The sequence below is a fragment of the Triticum aestivum genome, chromosome 2B, assembly GCF_018294505.1.
Source record: "Triticum aestivum cultivar Chinese Spring chromosome 2B, IWGSC CS RefSeq v2.1, whole genome shotgun sequence".
NCBI classification, from domain to species: domain Eukaryota; kingdom Viridiplantae; phylum Streptophyta; class Magnoliopsida; order Poales; family Poaceae; genus Triticum; species Triticum aestivum.
In genome coordinates this window covers 147,278,082-147,300,410 of record NC_057798.1, presented here as the reverse complement: position 1 = coordinate 147,300,410, position 22,329 = coordinate 147,278,082, and positions in this window count along the sequence as shown.

Sequence of the window (22,329 nt, the reverse complement as noted above, 5' to 3'; positions counted from 1 at the left end):
AGGGGCAGCACGCCGAGTGCGGAGGAGCTATCATAAGCAAGATAGCCGGCGCTCCATGGCCCGAGGGCACTTTCCAAGAAGAGTTCGGCTTATGGCAACGGGACTGGTTTTATATCACAGCCCCCAGGGGCACCACATGGGTGGCACCTCCTGCTTTTCCCTCGGGTACCCCACCACGGCGAGCGTCATGGGTCAATGAAGGGCTTATCTGGGGGCCGTCCAAAGACGTGCCCCTACTGCAGGACCGCATTCGAGATCTCCTAGAGAGAGATATTAACCTGACCGTAGTGGCGCAAGTTATGCTGATTCACCGCACACTGCCCTGCAAACGTCGCCCTCTCCGCCTGTGGGAATTTAATCCAGAGGGACCGCGAGTCCTCCAACATTTTATGGGCGCAACACCCATGGAGATGTACAAATTTTTCTTCGGACCACAAGCAAGGTGTCTGGACTTGTCCGAGGACGCAGGTCTGAGCTGCAATCGCCAGGATGTTAAGGTAAGTAGCCCCATATTTGGACACACCATCCGTATTTTCATCATAAAGTGGCCCTTTAACAGAGCTATCCTTTGAACAGGATTGGATGGCGAAGGCAAAGCTTATCAGGTGTCCAGCCCCCCTGCCCAAGACCACGCCGAATCCCGTGTTAACCAGGATGCTGCAGATTATGCTTTCGGCAGAGGGCGAAGAGGGGAACCAAGGAGCTACCGCCTCCATGAAGGAGACTGTCAAGAAGGGAGGAATCGATAATTCCCCCATCCTGGGAAAGAAAAGGAGTGCCTCTGAAGACCCGGAAGAGATGACCTCGAAACGGGGGAAGAAATCTTTGTCAGAGGATCCGGCGTCGGAGACTGCCCCGGCCGCATTGCGCCTTCAAAGGGATCAGCTTTCCTCCGAGCCATAAGTAAAGAGAGGGGCTCAAAAATTAGTGGCATTCCTATTTTATTTCTGAGGAAGATAACTGAAATATTACCTTGCAGTTCGGATCTCAACCCTTCTCAGCAGAGCTCGTCTTCAGGGGATCTCCGTCCGGAGATGATAGAGAACGAAACGCCTCCCCTAGCTGCACCAACTTACGAGGCAGGCGACCCCGAGGTGTCGTCCCGGCGGGTTTCTCCAAGTCCGGATCCTGAAAAAGGTCGTCGGGCTAGTCTGGTGCCCTCTGGTGCGCGGTCGGAGAGGCTGAGGGAGCTTCTTGGGCGTGCATCCGTCTCAGTAGAACACCGTATGTTGATGAACACGGTGATAGGAAGGATTGCATCCGCGGAAAGCGGATTGTACGAGGCCGCCATGAGTTTACTGACAGGCTTTGAGGTACGTGAAAAGGTGTACCTATTGGTAGAGCCGCATAGAATGCGCCCTGTATAAATAGTAGCCCCTGAGACTCTGTGTGTCGTCAAGAGTGATGGCGCACAGAGGATCAAAACCCCAGTTATAAAATGTTACCTTTTTATGAAGGTGGTGAGGCGTTCGGTGGCTAGCCGGACTGATGAATCTGCCGAGTTAAAGCGGCAACTGGACGTGGCAGATGTCGACATCGCGCTTGTAAATAAGCGGCTAGACGAGGCACAAGGTATGCTCCACAGATATCTGATAAGAGGAGTTCGATGCTTGTTTCTTACAATATATATGCTTATTGCAGATAGTGTTGCTTCCGTGGAGAACCTTCGGGCGGAACTTGCCCGAGCCAAGGAGCAAGCAAGAAAAAGTGATGCGGCTGTCGTTAAGGCGGCTGAAGAGCTGATAGCCGAACAGGCTGCTCACTGCCAGAGTAAGAAGGCAATAGCCGAGATGGCTGTAAAATTGAAGGATGCTGCCGACCGCTGTAAATTTCTCGAACAAGAAGAAAGGACGGCTCAAAAGGACCTTGAGAAGATCACTGCCGAGGCCAAGGATGCTCGCTCTATGAAGAGAGCTATGAAGGAGGAGCTGCGTCAGGCCGGAGATATCACGGCTGGAAAGCCCTATATGATGCGGATGAGGTTCGGGGATCCTAGGTATGCTCCGTTAGACCGGCAGTGGAGTGCGGAAAACACTTATCTGGATGTGGCAGCGAGTGCGGGGGACGCAATCGAACACTTCCGAGGTCGAGGCGACCATAATTTGGAAGAACTATTTTGGTCGCAATTCCACAAGCCAGAGCACCCACTTTCGGTACCCGACCGTTTGGCCGCCTTTGCGGAGCTGAACAGGTTATCCGGACTCGCCATGAAGTATGTCGCGAGTCGTTCGTGGTCGGGGGAGCCAGAGCCGAAAAGTTATTTTGGATTGGTGCAGCAGTTCCTTGGTTCTGTGCCGCATGTCGATGCAATGAAGAGGTCGGCGTGTATAGAGGGTGCACAAATGGCTCTTGCCCGTGTCAAGACATACTGGGCGGATATGCAGGCCAGTATTGTCGCATCCCAGGATTCGGACGAAGTCCGGGTGTCTGCCAAGCACTACCTTGAGGAAGTGCTTCCGGGCACTCGTTTAATAGAAGCGCAGTGCTCGAAGAATGTTTTGTTCGAATAGCAGGTGCTATTGTAAAAGAAATATTTTGATAGAATATAAAAGCTTTTTATACTTATGCTTGCAAGAATTATAACACCTCCTGTGCGGCTGTTAATGTATATGTGTATATAACCTGAAAGATGGAAGTCGTTGGCTTCAGCCCCCACGCATATAATGCGGGGGTGTTCGCAAAAAATGCGCCTTTTCACACTTAATCCAACGTCTTGGTCCTACAAAGGAGGTGATAGCGCGGCGAACGAGGCAACCGGACTATAATGCTTTATCACTTTCACTTAGCCATAGGAGTTTGACATTGGGGCTACTCAATAGCCCCTGGAGGCACCGCGCTCTCCCGAATCCGGGGCGCGTGTGTGCCTGACCGGGAAGCGGTCCTTCGTTAATGCGGAGGAATCCTAGAGATTCCGAGAGTCATCGAGTGGTTGACCAGTCTCTCGCTATATCATGACAGTCAGTTTTCGGCTTTCTCTACTGAGGTGCTCGCCTGGCCGAACCGGGGCACAATCGCAGTAGTTCTCCTGGTGCCACGTTAGCCGATATAACGGAACGTAAGGCAGCAAAACACAGGAGCCGGGCAAACCCAACATTTGACCAAAGACATGATTCGGAGCTGATGCATATAAGGCCTAACTCACGATGCCGAACACTCCCTAAGGTATTCGGTCTTTATGAAGACGGGCCGAAACAGAGCCCTTGGTAAAAAAGCCCCTGGTGTCCAGGTACGTGCAAAATTCTAGCATGGCCACATGCCAAAACGCCAGCCTCCTCCTCGGTTATGGCGAAAATCGGGGGATGTTTTCAACAAGAGACAGTAAAAAAGGTTTACGCTGGGTCTTAATCTGAAAAGAATCCTTGGAACGGGTCCCTACTGCACGTCTGCGCCTGCGTCTCCATTATGCCGTATCCTGGACAGGCGTAGCACGGTGTTCGTCTGTGAAAAAGAGGAACTTTAGTAAATAAGCATGCGAGAAATCTATATTAGAATAAACAAAACATAGTTGGAGCAAGAAGGGAGCCGCATTGTCTCCTGGCGTAAACACGCGGAGCCCCTTGTACAGGCTTATGCGGCTATTAAGTCCATGTGTGTTGACGCCGAACTCGTCTAGCCGTGTCCGGAATAGTAGGGCTAGATTAGTGTGCGGCTGTCCAGGCGGCCGCACCCTTACCCGTACTTTGGGGGTCAATTGTCATTCCCCTGTGATGAGATGATGCCTCGTGGGCCGGGCATTTTAAGTGTGAGGGATGCATATTCACGTCCCAGTAGCGCTTGATAGCGACTTACGAATGGGGCGATGTGGAAGGTTAGCTTTTCGCTTCGGAAGTTGTCGGGTGAGCCGAACGTGACTTCTAATGAAAGGGAACCCATACTCTGGGTATCTGGACCTGGCGTGGCTCCTCGAAAGGAAGTTTTGCCACGGCGGATTAGCGCTGGGTTTACCCCTAGTTTGTGGATTGTGTCCTGATATAACAGGTTTAAGTCACTGCCGCCGTCCATAAGGACTCATGTAAATTGTAGTCCGTCAATAACTGGATTCAAGACCAAGGCAGTCCAGCCTGCGTTCCGGGCCCCTCTGGAGTAATCCCGATGATCAAAGGTGATTGGTTGTAACAACCAGTGGCGGTGCTCCTCTGGGGCTGGCTGTATGGCACGTGTCTTCATAAGCGCCGTTCTGTTTTGCCCTTTTGTCATCTGAAGTGAATTTACTGTTTTGACTTCTTGTGGGAACTTCTTTTGTTCTCCGGTGTTCTGCTTGTGGGGTGCGTCGTCATCCTCGCTTGGTGTGTCGAGCCCCTTGTGTTCGGCATTGAGTTTGCCGGACTGCTTGAAAACCCAACAATCTTTGTGGGTATGGTTTGCAGGTCTCCCGGGGGTGCTGTGGATTTGACATATTTTGTCCAGGATTTTGTTGAGGTTAGACAGCTCGTCCCTGTCATCTTTGGGCAGCGGCTTTTTCTGATTTTGCCGAGAGCTTTTGAATCCGGCATTGACTGTCGTGCTCATTGGGATGTTATCCTTGATTCGGCGCTGTTCTTTGTTACGGCGCGGTTTCCCGTTTCCATCTCTGGGTTCGGATGTACTCGGGTCGCTGGTGCTGCTTCTTGCCAACCAGCTATCCTCTCCTGCGCAAAAGCGGGTCATGAGGCTTGTTAATGCGGCCATCGTTCTTGGCTTTTCTTGGCCGAGGTGTCTGGCAAGCCATTCGTCTCGGACGCTATGTTTGAAAGCTGCTAGGGCCTCAACGTCCGGACAGTCGACTATCTGATTCTTTTTAGTAAGGAATCTGTTCCAGCGTTTCCGGGCTGACTCTCCAGGTTGCTGAGTTATATGACTCAGATCATCTGCATCCGGAGGTCGGACATAGGTCCCTTGAAACTTTGCCCGGAAAGCCTCCTCGAGCACTTCCCAACTTCCCATGGTGTTTTTGGGAAGGCTTTTAAGCCAATGCCGGGCTGGCCCTTTGAGCTTAAGGGGTAAGTATTTGATGGCATGAAGGTCATCTCCTCTCGCCATGTGTATGTGGAGGATATAATCCTCTATCCAGACTCCGGGGTCTGTTGTTCCGTCGTATGCTTCTATGTTCACAGGCTTGAATCCCGCTGGAAATTCGTGATCCAGCACCTCATCGGTAAAACATAAGGGATGTGTGGCGCCCCTGTATGTAGGTGTGCCGCGATGTTTGGATTTTTTTTGCATTGCATTGATCGCTGGAGCTTGCTTTCTTGGGCCTTAGATGGATCTGGTTGGGCTGGTTGTTTGATGCGAATCCTTAGGCGGATCGCTCGCCGTATTGAGTGCGGCGCCCTTTGTCGCTTTAGATTGATCGTTGGGTCATCTATCCGACTTGGTGGCTTCCTTGTTTTTCCACTGTGGGGGCTTTATGGCCTCTTCATCAAATTTCGGTAGTAGTTTCCGCTTCGGATAGCTCTTTGTGTGACGATTGTTGCCATACTTGTGTGTAGTATTGAGTACTTTGCTCCATCTGATCCTGAGTGCATCTTCTGCTGTTTTGAGCATCCGCTTCTGCTTTTTCAGGCTACGTGCAGTGGCGACCAGCCTTTGGTGGAGGTTCTGATGTTCCAGCAATTTGTCTGGCGTGAGGTCGTCCGGACTATTATCTTTCCCGGGGATTAGTTGCTTGGATTGCCCGTCCTGTTTGGACGGTTGCTCAATGGCATGTTCGTCTTCCGTTGATTCGCCTTGCTCTATGGCTGGGTCTTTGTCAAGGTGGGGCTTTGCGTGGCGCTTACGTCGCCGCTTTGATTGTTTCTCGAGGGAACGATCCCTGTTTGCGCCCTTTTGATCCTCGTTGTTATCCCTTTTGGGTGTGTCCACCATGTATACATCGTATGATGAGGTGGCTTTCCAGTGCCCTATAGGTGCTGGTTCTTGGTCGTCTCCTTCATCGGCGTCCATACCATTGATGTCTTCTGAGTCGAAGTCGAGCATGTCGGTTGTATCGTCGACAGTGGCTACAAAGTGGGTGGTGGGTGGGTTTCGAATTTCTTCGTCGTCCGTATCCCAACCCTGCTGGCCATAGTCCGGCCAGGGCTCTCCTGACAAACAGAGAGACTTTAGGGAGTTCAGGATATCGCCAAAGGGCGAGTGCTGAAAGATGTCCGTGGCAGTGAACTCCATGATCGGAGCCCAATCGGGTTCGATCGGAAGGGGTGCGGAAGATTCAGAGTCCGGAACGGAGTCCGGCACCTTGGAGTCACGGGCCTTGCAAAGGACTAGGTTGGTATTCGGCTCCATCGCCGTAAAGATTGCGGCTCCCGGGGCCGCGTCCAACCGTCTGTCCCTGGTTAGCGCAGTCGGCTCCGAGCTAATGGTCGGAGCGGACACGTGAGTGGCACTCTGGGCGTTGTCCGGCGGCAGAGTTAGATCATGCTCACCGAGATAGTGCGGCGCGCTCGGCCGTGGCTCGAACCCGTCGGAGATCAAGTCCCCGCGAATGTCGGCCGTGTAGTTTAAGCTTCCAAACCTGACCTGATGGCCAGGGGCGTAGCTTTCGATCTTCTCCAGATGGCCAAACGAGTTGGCCTGTAGTGCGAAGCCGCCGAATATGAAGATCTGTCCGGGGAGAAAAGTCTCGCCCAGGACCGCGTCGTGGTTGAAGATCGAAGAAGCCATCGGGACTAAAGGCAACGACACAGAGGAACTCTGAATGAAAGCACCAATGCCGGTGTCAAAACCGGCGGATCTCGGGTAGGGGGTCCCGAACTGTGTGTCTAGGCGGATGGTAACAGGAGACAAGGGACACGATGTTTTTACCCAGGTTCGGGCCCTCTCGGTGGAGGTAAAACCCTACTCCAGCTTGATTAATATTGATGGTATGGGTATTACAAGAGTTGATCTACCACGAGATCAGAGAGGCTAAACCCTAGAAGCTGGCCTATGGTATGATTGTTGTTCGTTCTACGGAGTAAGACTCTCAGGTTTATATAGACACCGGAGAGGGCTAGGGTTACACAGAGTCGGTTATAATGGGAGGAGATCTTCATATCGTATCGCCAAGCTTGCCTTCCACGCCAAGGAGAGTCCCATACGAACACGGGACGGAGTCTTCAATCTTGTATCTTCATAGTCCGGGAGTTCGGCCAAAGGTCATAGTCCGGCCATCCGGACACCCCCTAATCCAGGACTCCCTCAGTCATATCACAAGTCTTTCCAGCAATAACGTACCGTCAAATCGCACAGTCCGACCTTTCCAGCAGTATGTTTGAGAATGCGCCACTCACTCACCTCCTCGCCTCTCTGTCAAACCGCCTACCCGAAAACTGCCGCGCGTACTGCCCGAGAAAAGCCCCGCCATCAACTTTTAACTACACGAAAATAGTTCAAGCTTGTTCGTTCTATATAAATACTTACTGTATGTTTATTCACCCGTGGGGTTGTTTAATGAATGGAGGGGCGGGGAGCACAAGTGAACAATACTAGTACTACTAGTAGTAAGTAGGAGTCGTACAGTAGTCACCTTAAATAGAGAGTTTCTTTTCTTTAATGCCACGCACACAAATTGAAATGCTTGTTGTGGAGAGAAAAAGATAATCACTCCACTATATATGTATGCAGGGGCCTGAGCGCTTGCTTTGCTAGGGTTGCTCTCTTCATTCTCTCATCCTCTCCAGATCTAAACAAGACAGCGGTAGCGACATTTTCTCTCTGCTCACCGTTGGTCACAGATCCGGCCAGATCCCTTCGGCCGGTGTGTGTACAGGACTAAAAGGTGTATCGTTCACGCGGTCATCACCACCGAGGGAGGAAACCCACAGCTGCCGGCGGGGCCCTATCATCTGCCCATGTCGTTCTCTCCGACACATCGCCGGCTCGGGAGGTCCTCCGACCCTTCTTCCTCCCTGTCGTATTGTGCGCAGATCGGACCTGCTGCCGTCGACATCCCGACGAACCTCAGGTGCAAGTTCTTCGAAAGGGGCCTTGCTCTACTGCCCCCGCTCCCAACGTGTCTGCATGTGCATCTTTTTCTACTTCCATCAGCTCTTCCAAATCCACCTAAATTTTTAGTATTATTAGAGGTGAAGCTACTTCATGCATTCGAATATAGGACTTGGTTCAAACAACGAAGGAAGGGGGGGAAGTCGTAGCACGAATCTAGGACTTGATTCAAAGAGGAAATAACAGGGGGAAAGTAGTAGAGACCGGGTACCCAACCGGTCTCTTGGTTGAAAAGGGAAATAATGGGAAAACTCAGTACAAACTGGATAAGGAACAGATCTATTATTGGTTAAAAATGGATAGAAAGTGGCGGCTGGTGGACAAGTCAACAAAGTATGTCCAGGATTAGATTTGCTGCCCTCACATAGTAAAAGGTCTCCAGGATTAGATTTGCTGCTCTCACATAGTAAAAGGTCTCCAGGATTAGATTTGCTGCCCTCACATAGTAAAAGTTCTCCAGGATTAGATTTGCTGCCCTCACATAGTAAAAGTTCTCTAGGATTAGATTTGCTGCCCTCACAGAGCATGAACAAACTCGGCATCACCACTTTATGCCTCTTTGTAGGTACATTGTGCTCATGCGTCCACTATCACATGTCCTTATACCAACCTTTTGTTGTTGTTAATGTAAAGGCGCATGTAAAATGAAGCGATCACACTGTTACCTTAAGGACATGTGTAACTAGTGTTATTGTTAATCTAATTCCTCCAGTGATATGATGCAATTAAACTGTGTTAATAAATGGTACTCCTGTTGTTTTCCCAAGTATGATAAGTAAGTTGCTTCTTTATGCTGCTGAGTGACCTGGTGTCCCCATGGTCCCATGCCCTTGAACCAACTCTTTAGCTGCCGTTGATTTACTTTATCTAGTAAACAAGCAATGCCACAATTAAAGTAATCCCATATTTGACAAATGCCATAGTTGATCGTAATGCTTCTGATAACATGAAGCATTACTTACGTTTTAAAATTTCTACTGTCCTTGTGTGATTGCCATGAACATAATTAAGATGCTTCTTTTCATTTCGTGTATGTTTTGTATATTCTTATTGACCAGCAACTATTTACTTTCTATCTTTTTGTGCAGATAGGGATATCCATTTCACCTTGTTGCTATTGTGACCTTTTGGTGAACTGCACAAAACACTTTTTCAGAATGAGTGTCTTGTGCAGTTCAACTAAAATGTCACATGGGCAACATCTCTCAATTTTGGTGGAACTGCACAAAATGGTGACTAGAGTTCCCAAAATCTCCGTCAAATTCTGTTGGTAATCTCGTGCAACATTTTATTAGCCTTTGCAAGATGAGTCGTCATTGTCACCACAATGGCACTTTATTTTAGTGGAACTGCACAAAAGGATAAGCAAATTATAGTTGCACCTTACATGAGCAGGACAACCAACCTTGATGTTGCTCAATTTTAGTGCAACTACTAAAGAAGAACCTGCCAGCTCACGAGAGAAAGTACTTCTTGCTAGCTGAATGATGCAATCTTTGCTTCATTTCAGGTGAACTGCAGAAAAAGGCGCATGAATTGAATCATGGAGCTGGAGGTTGACCCCATCCAAGTGGAGATGCAGGTTCACCAGATCGAGTTGTGGCGGCATAGGGCCCCTCACACCGGTTAGTATTGTCCTTTATCAACATGATTGTGCTTTGTCATGTTGTGCCAACGTTGTATTTTTTAAATAAAGCTATTCTATCACAATCTTTTCTCGTTTTGGAAATAAAGTTTGCTTCAACTAGTGCCACTATTATAGTAATTTCAAGGGATGCGTCAAAGATTGACGCATCACGAACATAGATATAATTGGTGGCCAAAAGAAAAGCCCAATGTTTGTGCAACCATCTCTACGGCTGCTAGAGTCCTAAACCCATGCTCTTTCTTATATGTGCAAACAGGAATACTCTACTACATATGTTGTGGTGGTCAAGAGCATTCTCCAAGTTCTTGGGTTGTATGACACTGCTAGCCAAGATGGATTTAATCCCGATATTCACTTTAACAAAAGGCTCTAATGGGTTGGTTCTGAATCTTGCAAGCTGGGAATCAATGAGATGTGTAGGCTTTGTTGTACTTATTATTTGAATCTTATTTGTTGGTTCTGAATCTTGGAAGCTGGGAATCAATGAGATGTGTAGGCATCTTTTTTGTACTTATTATTTGAATCTTATTTGTTGCTTCTGAATCTTGCAAGCTGAAACACGGCATGATGATGCAGAGGACAGCAACCATAACAAACTGTTCAAAGTTGGTAGTATTGTCTGTGTGAAAGTGCGGCAAATGTGTTGATCATGTGCGTCCTGAGAATAATAATTCTAATTGTTGTGCATGTTGATCATGTGGCACTGATAGAACGAGCCAATGCATTGCTTGTTTTAAGAATACATTTTAATTAAAGCTAATTAAATTTAAGTAAACGGACCACTAACACTTGTTATTACAGTACCAATACAGACTCGCTCGTGAACCAACATGTGTGGTCGGAATAGGTTTCTTAATGGAGGCATTTGAATGTGCCGAGGGTGCATATTCTGTAGGGCATGTAGTGGGTGAGGGAGGGGTCGTAACTGTTGTCGCCTATACACACTCAGTTTACTGTTGAATCTAGTTCCCCAAGAGCTGAAAAACGAACTGTTGCTGCCGCCTACTCACTCGTTCACTTGAAGAGACTCCAATGGCGATCCGAGGGGTGAGCTAGCTGGATATGGACTTCAGCAAGGAGTTCACCTTTGAGTTCTCCGTTCAGTCCCATGGTGGCACAAAATTGAATGTGATGTACACCAACGATCCGGACTCGGTGAAGCTCTGCCTCACCGAGTTCAAGCAGTACCTACAGGACGAGAAAGCACAAGGTTGCAGGACTAGACCTTGTGCCCTTCCATTCGTCTCCTGACAAGGACCAGCGGATCGCAGTCGCCCAGGTATGCGTGCGGGACGAGGTTCTCGTCTACCACTGCTGTAGGGCCATCAAAGGTTCTGGAGCATTCACCCGTTTCATTGGCAACGCCGACTGCACCTTCGCTACGTTGGAGAGAAGGAAGAACACGACGATTCGGCCATCTGGTGCAGCAAGCTTGTCCACATCCAGAAGCAATACAAGATCATCGGCAATGGGCAGGAGAAGGACTCTGTGGCTGACCTCACCGAGACCATCATCAACCCCTGCTACGCCAACATGAAAGAAGACAACAATACCAAGGAGCTCCACTGGCCACCCTGCATCCGAACAAGTCAACCCTCGTACTCCCCTTCGCCTGCGTCTTCCCCCGCTCCGGTTCGTTCGGTCCACGGTCTCGATGTCATCCTCCACCTTGGTGCTGTCGCCGTTGCGTCGCCGTCTGTCATTCCCAACATGGTCAGCAAAATAAGAGGAATCGGGAGACAACTGTTTGTCGAGAGGCTAACAGTCCCAGGCCCACCAGGTCCATGGCCTAGGTTTTGTTGTTTAAAATGGGCAGCCCACGAGGACGGGCCATCGACCCGTTGGCTGGGCAGCTTGAGGTTGCTGCCAGCCCACCTGAGTTCAAGTCTTGGCTTGGACGTGTGGTGCTCGCGGAGTTTCTCCTATAAAAAAATGCCAACGAGGGTTAGCCCTTGGGTTGGTCTCATTTGTTTTAACATGGGAAGCCCACGACATGTTTCAATGTTTTTTGGATCTAGGCCTCCCAACCTAGCTTCTATATAACATCAGCAGCCCAAGTTATGTTTGTTTTTTCAAGACGACGCACTGCTCAGTTCTTTCTCTTTCTTTTTTGATGTAAACTGAGTTTTCTCTCAGTACATTTCCCTAGAACCAACTCAACCGTCCCACGTCTAGCCTAAAAAATAATAATACCTCACGTCCTATTAACTCATCAAATTAAAATGATATTTTATTTCATAAATTGAAAGTTCTTACAAAATAATAATAATAATTGTTTATATATAACTTGGCAAGTTAACTCCTAGTGATTGCGTACATACGCTTGCAAAGATTTTACTCACCAATGTAGTAATAGACGTGCAATCATGTGTTTATGTTTTTATAACATTTCTCCGTCTAGCCCAACATGGTATTTTCACCCAGCCCAGCAAGTCATGGATTTCGAGAAAAATGCAAATGGGCTTTAAATTCTACCATATATATAAACAGGCTGCATAGATGACATCATTGTTTGACCGAGCCCACCAAATGGACTAAAAAACAAATGAACTGGCTGGCATGTGGGCCAGTAGGTCGAAGCCTAAGAAAGGCGCTGGATTTACATCCAACGGCCGACATTCTTCTTCAATCTCTCGTCTTCTTCCCCCAGCACTGCCGGGACCGCCTGCTCCAGCCTCCGATGTCCAGCGGCGTTGTTTTGTGTGCCTCTCAGTGAAACACTACCCCGCTGATGGCCAAGCCATCCCTGCACTCCGCACCTCCTGTTATTCTTTGCCGAGTGTAGGCCCACCCCGTACCTGAACCAGTTAAGTTTCCCACTCCTCTCCGTCTATGACTCCACTTTCGTGTCTTCCCTATCTCCGGGTCGTTCCAGTCTGGGGCCTCGCCGTCGTCCATCGCCTCGCTGCGCTCGGCGTGGCATGGTCAACAAACGAGAGTCATCGGAAGAGGACTGTACATGAGAGCCTGACGGCTGGGACCCATGAGGTCCATGGTCGCATGCAAGGAAAGTTCCTCCTTATTAAGTTGTTTTGTTCCCCTGACAGTTGGGACCCACCGGCTATATCTCCGTATGGAAGGAAGTGCCTCCTTGTTATGCGAAAAAACTATTCCTTCCGATACAGCTAGGACCCGGCAGATTTTGTGGCTGACTTGTGGACCCACCATATTTCACAAAAAAAACGTTCCCCCGCAGTCAGCTCGGACCCACCAGAAGTGCCTCCTTATTACGCACAAAAAAATGAATACTCCCCCTGCTAGCTGGGATCCACCTTGGTGGGAGGCTGAATTGTGGGCCTACTAAGTTGACGGGGATGGAGGGCTTTGTCAACTTAGTCAATATGAACAATTCTAGCTCCATTGACCGTACGATGTCCATCCAACGGCCGTAGAGCTTCTTCAACCTCTGGTCTTCTTGCTCCAGACGCCCAAAGCAGCGCCGGTTGTGCCGCATGCTCCTGCCTCCCGTGGCTGGCTGTGCTGCCACGGAGGCCTCACAGCCCCCTACTATTCCCACCGCTGGCCAGGCCCTGCGGCGACGGCAGCCTCACACCGCAGCCGAACCAGTGAACCCTCGTACTCCTCTCCGCGCGGGCTTCCTGTCACGACCGGTTTTCCGGGTATCAATTTCCAGAAAGAGACCGTCATGCTCATCAGCCCCAGGAGTACTGTTAGCTGATGAGGCTCCAACTTGATACAGAAATTCCAAGCAAAATACAACATATGTAGTACAAGACCATTCTGGTCTGTGAGTACAACAAATGGGTTCTAGTGGTTGATGGCGGAAGCGGGCTGTAATTCATCAGTGTCTATGGGACTCCATTTCCCACGGGAACAGCTGACCAGGTTAACTCCTATCTTCGCGAGGCTGCTATCATGGTTGCTTAAGTTCCGGGCTGTCATCGCGTCGCTCCTCTTCGCGCAAGAAATCTGGCCAAGACAATAGCCAGGGACAAGCCAGTGAGTACTTTGAATGTACTCGCAAACATTATGAACACAGGAATAATATAATGATGTGCTGAAAATATTTTATACTCATGACGTCAGTCACAAAATATAAATATAACTCAGATGCGTGTAAGCATGTTAAATTATGAATATGCAATAACTTAGCAATATTAAAATTATGAAATAAACAACAAAGAAATGCCACAGTCGGGCGTCTGAGCGACACCACATAAAGGGCTTTAAAAGAAATGCCACAGTCGGGCGTCTGAGTGACACCACATACAGGGCTTTAAAAGAAATGCCACAGTCGGGCGTCTGAGTGACACCGCATACAGGGCTTTAAAAGAAATGCCACAGTCAGGCGTCTGAGCGACACCACATACAGGGCTTTAAAAGAAATGCCACAGTCGGGCGTCTGAGCGACACCACATACAGGGCTTTAAAAGAAATGCCACAGTCGGGCGTCTGAGCGACACCGCATACAGGGCTTTAAAAGAAATGCCACAGTCGGGCGTCTGAGCGACACCACATATAGGGCTTTAAAAGAAATGCCACAGTCGGGCGTCTGAGCGACATCGCATACAGGGCTTTAAAAGAAATGCCACAGTCGGGCATCTGAGCGACACCACATACAGGGCTTTAAAGGAAATGCCACAGTCGGGCGTCTGAGCGACACCACATACAGGGCTTTAAAAGAAATGCCAAAGTCGGGCGTCTGAGCGACACCACATACAGGGCTTTAAAAGAAATGCCACAGTCGGGCGTCTGAGCGACACCACATACAGGGCTTTAAAAGAAATGCCACAGTCGGGCGTCTGAGCGACACCGCATACAGGGCTTTAAAAGAAACAATCATAGTGAATATCCCGGAGGTAGAACCATCCCAGGAGTATTCGATAATACCAAAAATATCACGGGTTAGTCCACAACAAAATAATAATCATCATTATCAAATGTCACAAGTTGTAATATCCGTGCTGATTTAACAGTTTCACCTCCGAAGACCAACACTAAGACCGACACTTGACCCATCCCAGACTGAAATCCTTAACCAAGGACACGGCTATTCGAATAGATTTAATCTCTGCAGAGGGTGTACTCTTTACCCACGAGTAACGGATTCCATTAGTCCATCGGGACTAATTCCGTCTATGGTCTTTTAAATGAAAACGCACCTGACTTGCACACACCAGCTTAACTCACACGTGTCTGGAATCACCCACGACACTTGTCAAGCAAACTCTAAGTGGGGAGGCTAAAACCTCGATTAGCATGGGATCACAAAATTTATACCGCGCGCAAAACTGGGGAAGCTATCCCCCTCAGCTACAACCGAAAACACCCATGCCCCCTGACCGGATGACTGGCTTTAATCCACGACCGTGGTACCCTCATCCCGGCCCCTCTGTACGGTGTGTGCTAGAAAGGGGTTGACAAATTACTGAACCGTACTCTACTTGTTGTAGAGACGAGTGGTAGTACGAAACAAGTATGGGGGTTACTGGAACAAGACTTGATCTACGGTCGACTCAGGAGGTTTAAGTATTCCCTGCATGATTAGCATAACGAATATATTTCAACCAACAGAGTCACCGCTCATTATACCTTACCACGCCATACCGGACATAACCGTCCCGACGGAGACCAGCGACAAACTCATGCCTACCCAAGGCCAAGGTTTTCCCGGATTCCTTCTGATATGCATGCAAGGCACATGAGGATGATCATCTTCACAAGTATGCTCATTTCCAACATCATGGAAATCACCAATATGCATTCATGCAAATGATCACATCACATGAAATAACAACTCTCCGAAAAGAGGTGGTATGGTAAACGTGTCAACGAACACCCAAAAATATCATGCCGGGGTTCAGAATGCTTGCCTTCAGGTCATGGGAAGGTAGGGTGCATTTCAAACTCTTGACATACTTCTCCTCTCTTCAAAAATCCTATGTTTGAAAATATAAATGAATTAACACACAAAATAAAAACAGCACAAAAAGTTGTTTGAAATTTTTTCCAAATAAATCTTAAAATAAACTAGACAGAATTTGAGAGATGTAGGAAAAAGAATCAATTCATTTGGAGTTATATTTTAAAAGATATAGCCAGTCAAACATTTGGTAAAAATCTGTTTTTTTAAACAGAAAAAGAAAAGGAAAACGCTTCGAACTGGTACACGTCGAAGACGTACTTTGCAAATACGTTACCACTTAACCCACGTGGACTAGCGCGGGGTCACTGACAGTGGGCCCGCCTGGCCCACTGGTCAGGTTTGACTAGTCCGCCTTCCTTCTTCTCCCTCTGTCCCGAGCGGAGGCGGAACTCCGGCGACCGTCGCCGGTGAACGGCGGGTCCTTGAGGGAAGCTGAGGGCGGGGATGGATCCGCGGGTCGAGGGTGATCCTACTGGTAGTCGCTGGGTCGGCGGGGACGGCATGGGCTGCCGGCGGCGAGCCTCGCGGCGGAGGAAAGCTTCGGGGTGAAGTGGTTTCGGGGCCGCGGTGGTTCCCGACCGAAATGGAGTAGGGGGATGTGATCACGGGAGGAAGGGAAAGTTCCTGGTGGAGAGAGTGGAGAGGGGGATGCCTTCCTTGCGCCGGAATGGCCTGGTTAGTGGCGGCGGCTGGAGTCGCCGGAGAGGTTGAAGATGGCTTGCTCCCCTCCAATTGACGGCTAGGGGGGCACTAGCGAGACAGTGTGAAGCTGCCTCCGAGCGGGCTTGAGCTTGGGTCTCCTTATATAGTGTGGCTAGGGTGGTCCGAGGCGGTCGGTGATAAGAACAACGGCGAACCGACGTTCTGTAGCAGCAGGGGGGTCGTGGCGACGACAGGAGCTAGGGAACACGCTTGCGATGAGCACGTACTGCTCACAAGGGCAGGTGGCGAGCCGGGGTGGCTTGGGCGGCGCTGGCCTGAGTCAGGGCTGTCGGGCGGCCGTGGCGGCTAGCCCTTGGCTTGCCGGGGACACGGCGAGGCTCTGCTCGGCGCGTTGTGGTGAGTGGGGAGCATGCTGCGCGCAAGGGGACACGGCGTGCCGGCTGCGGTCGGTCACGGGCTGGGGTGAGTGACGCGGCGGCTCGGGCGCCGCTCGTGCAATACGCGCGCTCTGGGCGCGTCCAGAGCACGCCCGGGATGTGCTCGACGAAATGCCAGGGTGGCCTAGAGGTCATGGTTGAGGCTAGAAAGAACCAGGGCTAGTCTAGGTTTAGTAAGGGTAACAAGGGACATGGTGGTTTGGTCAGGAGACCAAGTTCACAATGCCAACAACAATACATGTCAAAACTGATCACGCACGCCAGGTGTTTGACAAAATGCCACAGGCACTTAGGCTATTCTTGGAGGAGCCAAATCTTCCAGATCAGTGTCTCCTTGGATGCACAAGAGGGTGGTGAGGTTAGTTTGCAAAAAGGAGAAACTTGCTAGTGCAAGTTTTGAAAAAATTCAAATCTGGACAGGATGTGAATGGCATTATTTCATGAACCAAAAATATGCCAATGGTTGTATGCTCCTGGACTTAGGGGTTTAGCATGGAGGACTACAAGTAGGAGAAAGAATCAAGGGCCAAAGAGCAAGCAATAATATGGTTGTTGTACAAACCATCATGATGTACCAGAATGGAGATGAGGTTGATTCACTCAAAATTTTCAAAGAACATTCCTAGATTTTTGCATATAATGGAATCATATGCTCCTTCTGACATCCCATAATTTTGGTGGAAGCTAGGAACAAATATTTAAAAGGGTTGCAGTGCAAAATTGTCCACTGGACCAAAGAAGAAAAACGTGTGTAATACTCAAAATATGCAATGAAATAAATATACTAATGCACAAAAGTGATTTAGAGGCATCACAGGACATCTCCAAATTTTGGTGGAATTTTTAGTTGAGTTAATCAAATGGTTGTAGTACAAAAAGAGCTCCAAACTTAAAACAAGTCATTTTAAATGTTTAAAGCTCAGGGTGAAATAATATAATAAATAATCCTACAGATTAGGAAATTGTTTTAGTGAGATGGCATAGAAGTTCAATATGCTTGGGAGGATCCACTTGGGGAAAATAACTCCTTAATATTAAAAGAAAGGTTTTGAAATTAACCGAGTTATTCTTGCAGGCAAAATTTTAATAGTTAAAACCTGGTTAAATTTTTGGGGTGTTACACTTCCACTACCGCATCTTCCCCGGCTCCACCTCGTCCCCTTCCTAGACCCCGCCGTCGTCCATCGCCCTGGTGCTCTCCGCGCGGCGTGGTCAATGTGGTCAAGGAACGACTTCCATCGGAAGAGTACTGTACGTGGAGAGGCTGGCAGCTGGGTCCACAGCGGCCGCAAGGAAGTGCCTCCTTATTACATGCAAAATAATTATTCATCCACCTGACAGCAGGGACCCACCGGATGGGCCACAGTATTTCACGAAAAAAAAATTCCCCCCTGTCTGTTGGGACCCACCAGCTACATCTTCGCACGCAAGGAAGTGCATCCGAGCAAAAAAATGATTCCACCCCCCCCCCCGACTGCTGGGACCCACTAGCTACATCTTCGCATGCAAGGAAGTGCCTGACAGTCGGGACCCACCTAGTCGAAGCGTACATAGCATTGTCATTCTGGCCGCGAACATGTACGTACATACTGGTCGATGTAGAGGCGCGCACGTGTCGTAGTAGAGGCACGCACGTAGCATGTACATGTATGTACAATGGCCAGGGTGCAAGAAAGTAAATATGGCCACATACGTACATACGGGTAGGGTCTCGAACGCCTACTCATGCATACGTACGGCCAGGGCTCATGTACATGGCTAGATTAGAACGGAGAAACTGTGTCGTCGTGTTCATGGGGAGGCAACAAAATGCGTCGTGTTCATCGGGAGGCAACGGAATGCGTCGTGTTCATCGGGAGGCAATGGAACGCGTGGGAGCCAACCGGCTTGGACGGAACAGGCGATGGAAATGAGGCCTAGCGTACCGCAGAACGGAGGAAACGGCCTTGTGTTCGACAGGCCACGTCCGAAACGCGATCCTGTTCATCAGGAGGGGTCTAGCGTACCGCAAAATGGAGGAAACGGACTTGTGTTGGACCTCCTACGGTCGAAACGGGGTCCTATTGATCGGGAGGGGTGTGGGGTACCGCAAAACGGATGAAATAGACTTGTGTTGGAGCGCAACGGTCGAAATGGGATCCTGTTCATCGGGAGGGGTGTGGCGTACCGCAAAACGGGACTCCACGAGATATTGTTCATCTCCACCGTCGACCTCCTTCGGCCTCCACGGGCTACTGTTCATCTCAACCATCGACCTCCTCCAGCCTCCACGGGCTACTGTTAATCCACCATCGACCTCCTCCAGCCTCCACCTGCGACTGTTCATCCATGAACTCATGTTCATCCAGCCTCCACCGCGCCGCTACTCCACCGGCTACTGTTCAAACACCCCTCTCCATGGGCTTCTGTTCAACCACCCCTCCACGGGCTACTGTTCATCCACCCCTCCATCGTCTACTATTCACCCAGCCCTCCACGGGTCCTGTTCACCCAGCCCTCCACAGGTCCTGTTCATCCAGCCCCAACCGGCTCAATCGATCGGGGTCCTGTTCATCCAGAGGCATAACCACGGGGTCCTGTTCATCCACCCCCACTGCTCACATGTTCATCCCCCCCCCCCGCAACGCTCACAGTTCATCTAGAGGCAGCATCGATCGGCTTCAGTTTGCAGCAGTAGCGAAGGAATCACTCGATCGGGTTCAGTTAACAGCCATCGATCGATCGCTCGGGTTCAGTAACGCGTAGCCTGAAGTGCAATCGCTCGGGTTCGGTTAGAGCCCAACGCCTCGCTCGGGTTCAGTTAGAGCCAACGCCTCGCACACACGCACGTACATGTACGAGAGAAACGCACATCGCTCGGCCCTCGACCACCCACCGTAACCGGGAACTCACCGAAATTTTCCTCGCCCTCGCTTCTACCATGATTTTTCCATCATGGACGGCCCAAACAATGTCATGCAGCTGCGTCTCCGGTTCGCCCAGGACGAAAAGCCCATTTTCTGTCATGATTTTTTTTCATAGAAGTAGGGGACCACCACATCTATGATGATACCGGGTTTTGTCACAATTATCGTCATAGAAGTGTCATAAGTATGACAGAAAAAAAATTGTTCGGCCCAAAATGTCACGGATGTGTCTTTTTTTTGTAATGTAGGGCAGGTCCGCCTCCCTGTCACCTTCGGAAAGCGCGACAATTACCACACTGAGCTCATCGACTTCGACGTCGCCCACATCCACCTGCCATACAATGCCATCCTCGGGTATCCAGCCCTGGCCAAGTTCATGGTAGTGACCCACCACGGCTACAACGTCCTCAAGATACCAGGAAGCGGCGGAATCATCACGGTCCCCTGCGAAGAAAGAGATGTGGTGTGCTCCCTCGAGCGTGCCTTCCAAGCTGCATCAATCGAGGACCCGGACGGCAAGGGCGAGAACCCTCCTGAGGTCATTCCCAAGAAGAAGAAGCAACCGCTCCGCGCAAGGCCTCAGGAGGTCAACATCCCAGGTGGTGCCACGTCAGGATTAGCGCCAATGCAAGGGGCGCCTCCCTCCATCGCATAGGAAGGCGCACCCAGCGCCCTCCTCGGGCAGGGCTCGAGGGCTCTCTTCTAGAGGGCCTTAGACCTTGCCAACATCACAAGGGAGGCGCTTGGGAACCACTTGGAGGCATGCTTCGCGACACGTTTCCCTCAGGAAGGCACAGGGCGTGGAAAGCCCAACGTTCAAGAGTTCATCACCAAGACCACTCAGGAGCTTCAGGAAGCAAGAGTCATGCGCTGCGATCGCCGCTTGCCTGGTGCGGCTCCCCATCTAGGAGAGGATGGTGGGCTGCGCGTCTGCATCGATGTCCCAGGGCTCAACCGAGCCGCATCTCAGGAGCGCCTCTGGCCTTCGCGCGTGGGGCGCTGCGAGGGCCCACCACACAACTACGTTCGCATGCCTTTCGACCTGCTGAATGCGGCTGCCACCTACCAGCATCACTTGCGGAGCATTCTGGCGGCTCAGGAGGCCAGGCATCACGCGGTCCTAGCAGAGATGGAGGCGGTCCTCAAGGAACCACCTGGACCCCCAGAGCCTCCCAAGGCTCAGGGCCCTGGTGGCTCGTGAGGGACGGTCTCTTCGCGCATCTTCAACTGCCTCAACACCCCCCTTCTACAACGCTACCAGGTGACATCTTCCAAGTTCATTTCAGCTAGGAGCGCCCTCAGGGCTGCATCATTGCCAGGCCGCGTGGGTCCGTCCCCGCGGCATGTATCTTTTTCTTATGTCTTTAGTTTACCTTGTTGGGGCGCTCCTCGGGCTGCATCATCCCCAAGCCGCTTGGGTCTGACCTAGTGGCATGTATCCATCCTGCATTTACCTAAGACGATTTGCCTTTCATACCTAACCTGCCTGCAATTATCGCCTACTCGATTGACGTCTACAACGGGAGCCGCTTGCGCTGGCACGGTGCTTGCACACGGGTCCGTACCTACAACGCCGACAAATCTGAGTGGTCGAGCTCTGGCCCACGGAATCCCCGCATGCTTCACCTCACCAAACCCTCAGTGCTCTCACCCCTCTCTCAGAGCAGCCAATGGCCGACCGGCAATCGTAATGGCAACATGTGTTTCTCTCGTGCTGATTTGCTGGAACCTCCTGAGGATTTCTGCGGGCGGCACCGTGAGCTCTCTCTCTCTCTCTCTCTTTCCCACGCGATCGCTTGCACGTTAAAAGGGGGGCTCCTGAGCATCGCGACTCAGGAGCTCTTACTGGCTCTCCAGCCCTCACCCCTTGGCCTTGACCATGGCATCGCGACCTAGCATACCAGTGGCGGCTGAGCTCGCTCGAGGGCCGGGACCTGAGGATGCAGAGCACGAAGGAGAGTGTGGGGAGAAGGGGGAAGCTCATGAGGACCTAACCTAGCTATGCGACGATCGCCGACACACAAGTCTAGCGCGCTGCAAAAGGAACGACTCCGGACTACCGAGATAAGTCTTGCGCCTGGAACAATCAATCATTGCAATGCGAAATTCTCACTCGCTATGGCTCTGTGACGGCAACGTTGCATTCCTTTCTCACCGCTCGGCGGCTGCTTGCACGCTAAAAGGGAGCTCCTGAGCATCGCGCCTCAAGGGCTCTTACTGGATCTCGGGCCGCTCACCTCCTGGCCTTGACCACGGCATCATGACCTAGCATACCGGCGACGGCTGCAGGCTGCCTGGGGACCGAGACCTGTCAGCGTAGAGTGCTAAGCCGTCGTGAGGTTAGAAAGGGGGAACCAAGCCGAGACAGGACAAGCGCTCACATGATTTCATAATAAGGATAACATTAACAAAAGACATCGCGGACCCTTTACACGCCCCCGCGGGGTATTGCTCGATTCCTCGCAGGGGACAAAAGTAAAGAACTCTGAGGAGCCCTAACTACATGCGCCTTCGTGGCCGATGCCATCATCAATAGTGGGCCACGGGAGACCGGCGCCAACCCCATCCAGATCAGCCGCGGCGATGGCCTGATGCTGCCGCCCTGCTTCGAGCACGGCGCGAGCTCGGGGGAACATAGTTGTCGTCGCTTGTCTCCGGAGTCACGAAGAGCTCGGTAGAGTCGCTGGACTCCCAAGCGTCGTTGGTGCTACCGGAGGAGCTGTTGGGGGAGCGAACGGCGGGCCCGGTCCCTGCCACATCGATGTCCTGACTGCCTCCTCTGGTGCAGCACTCCAGGTGGCGGCCCTCCGCGTCGAAGACCTTGAA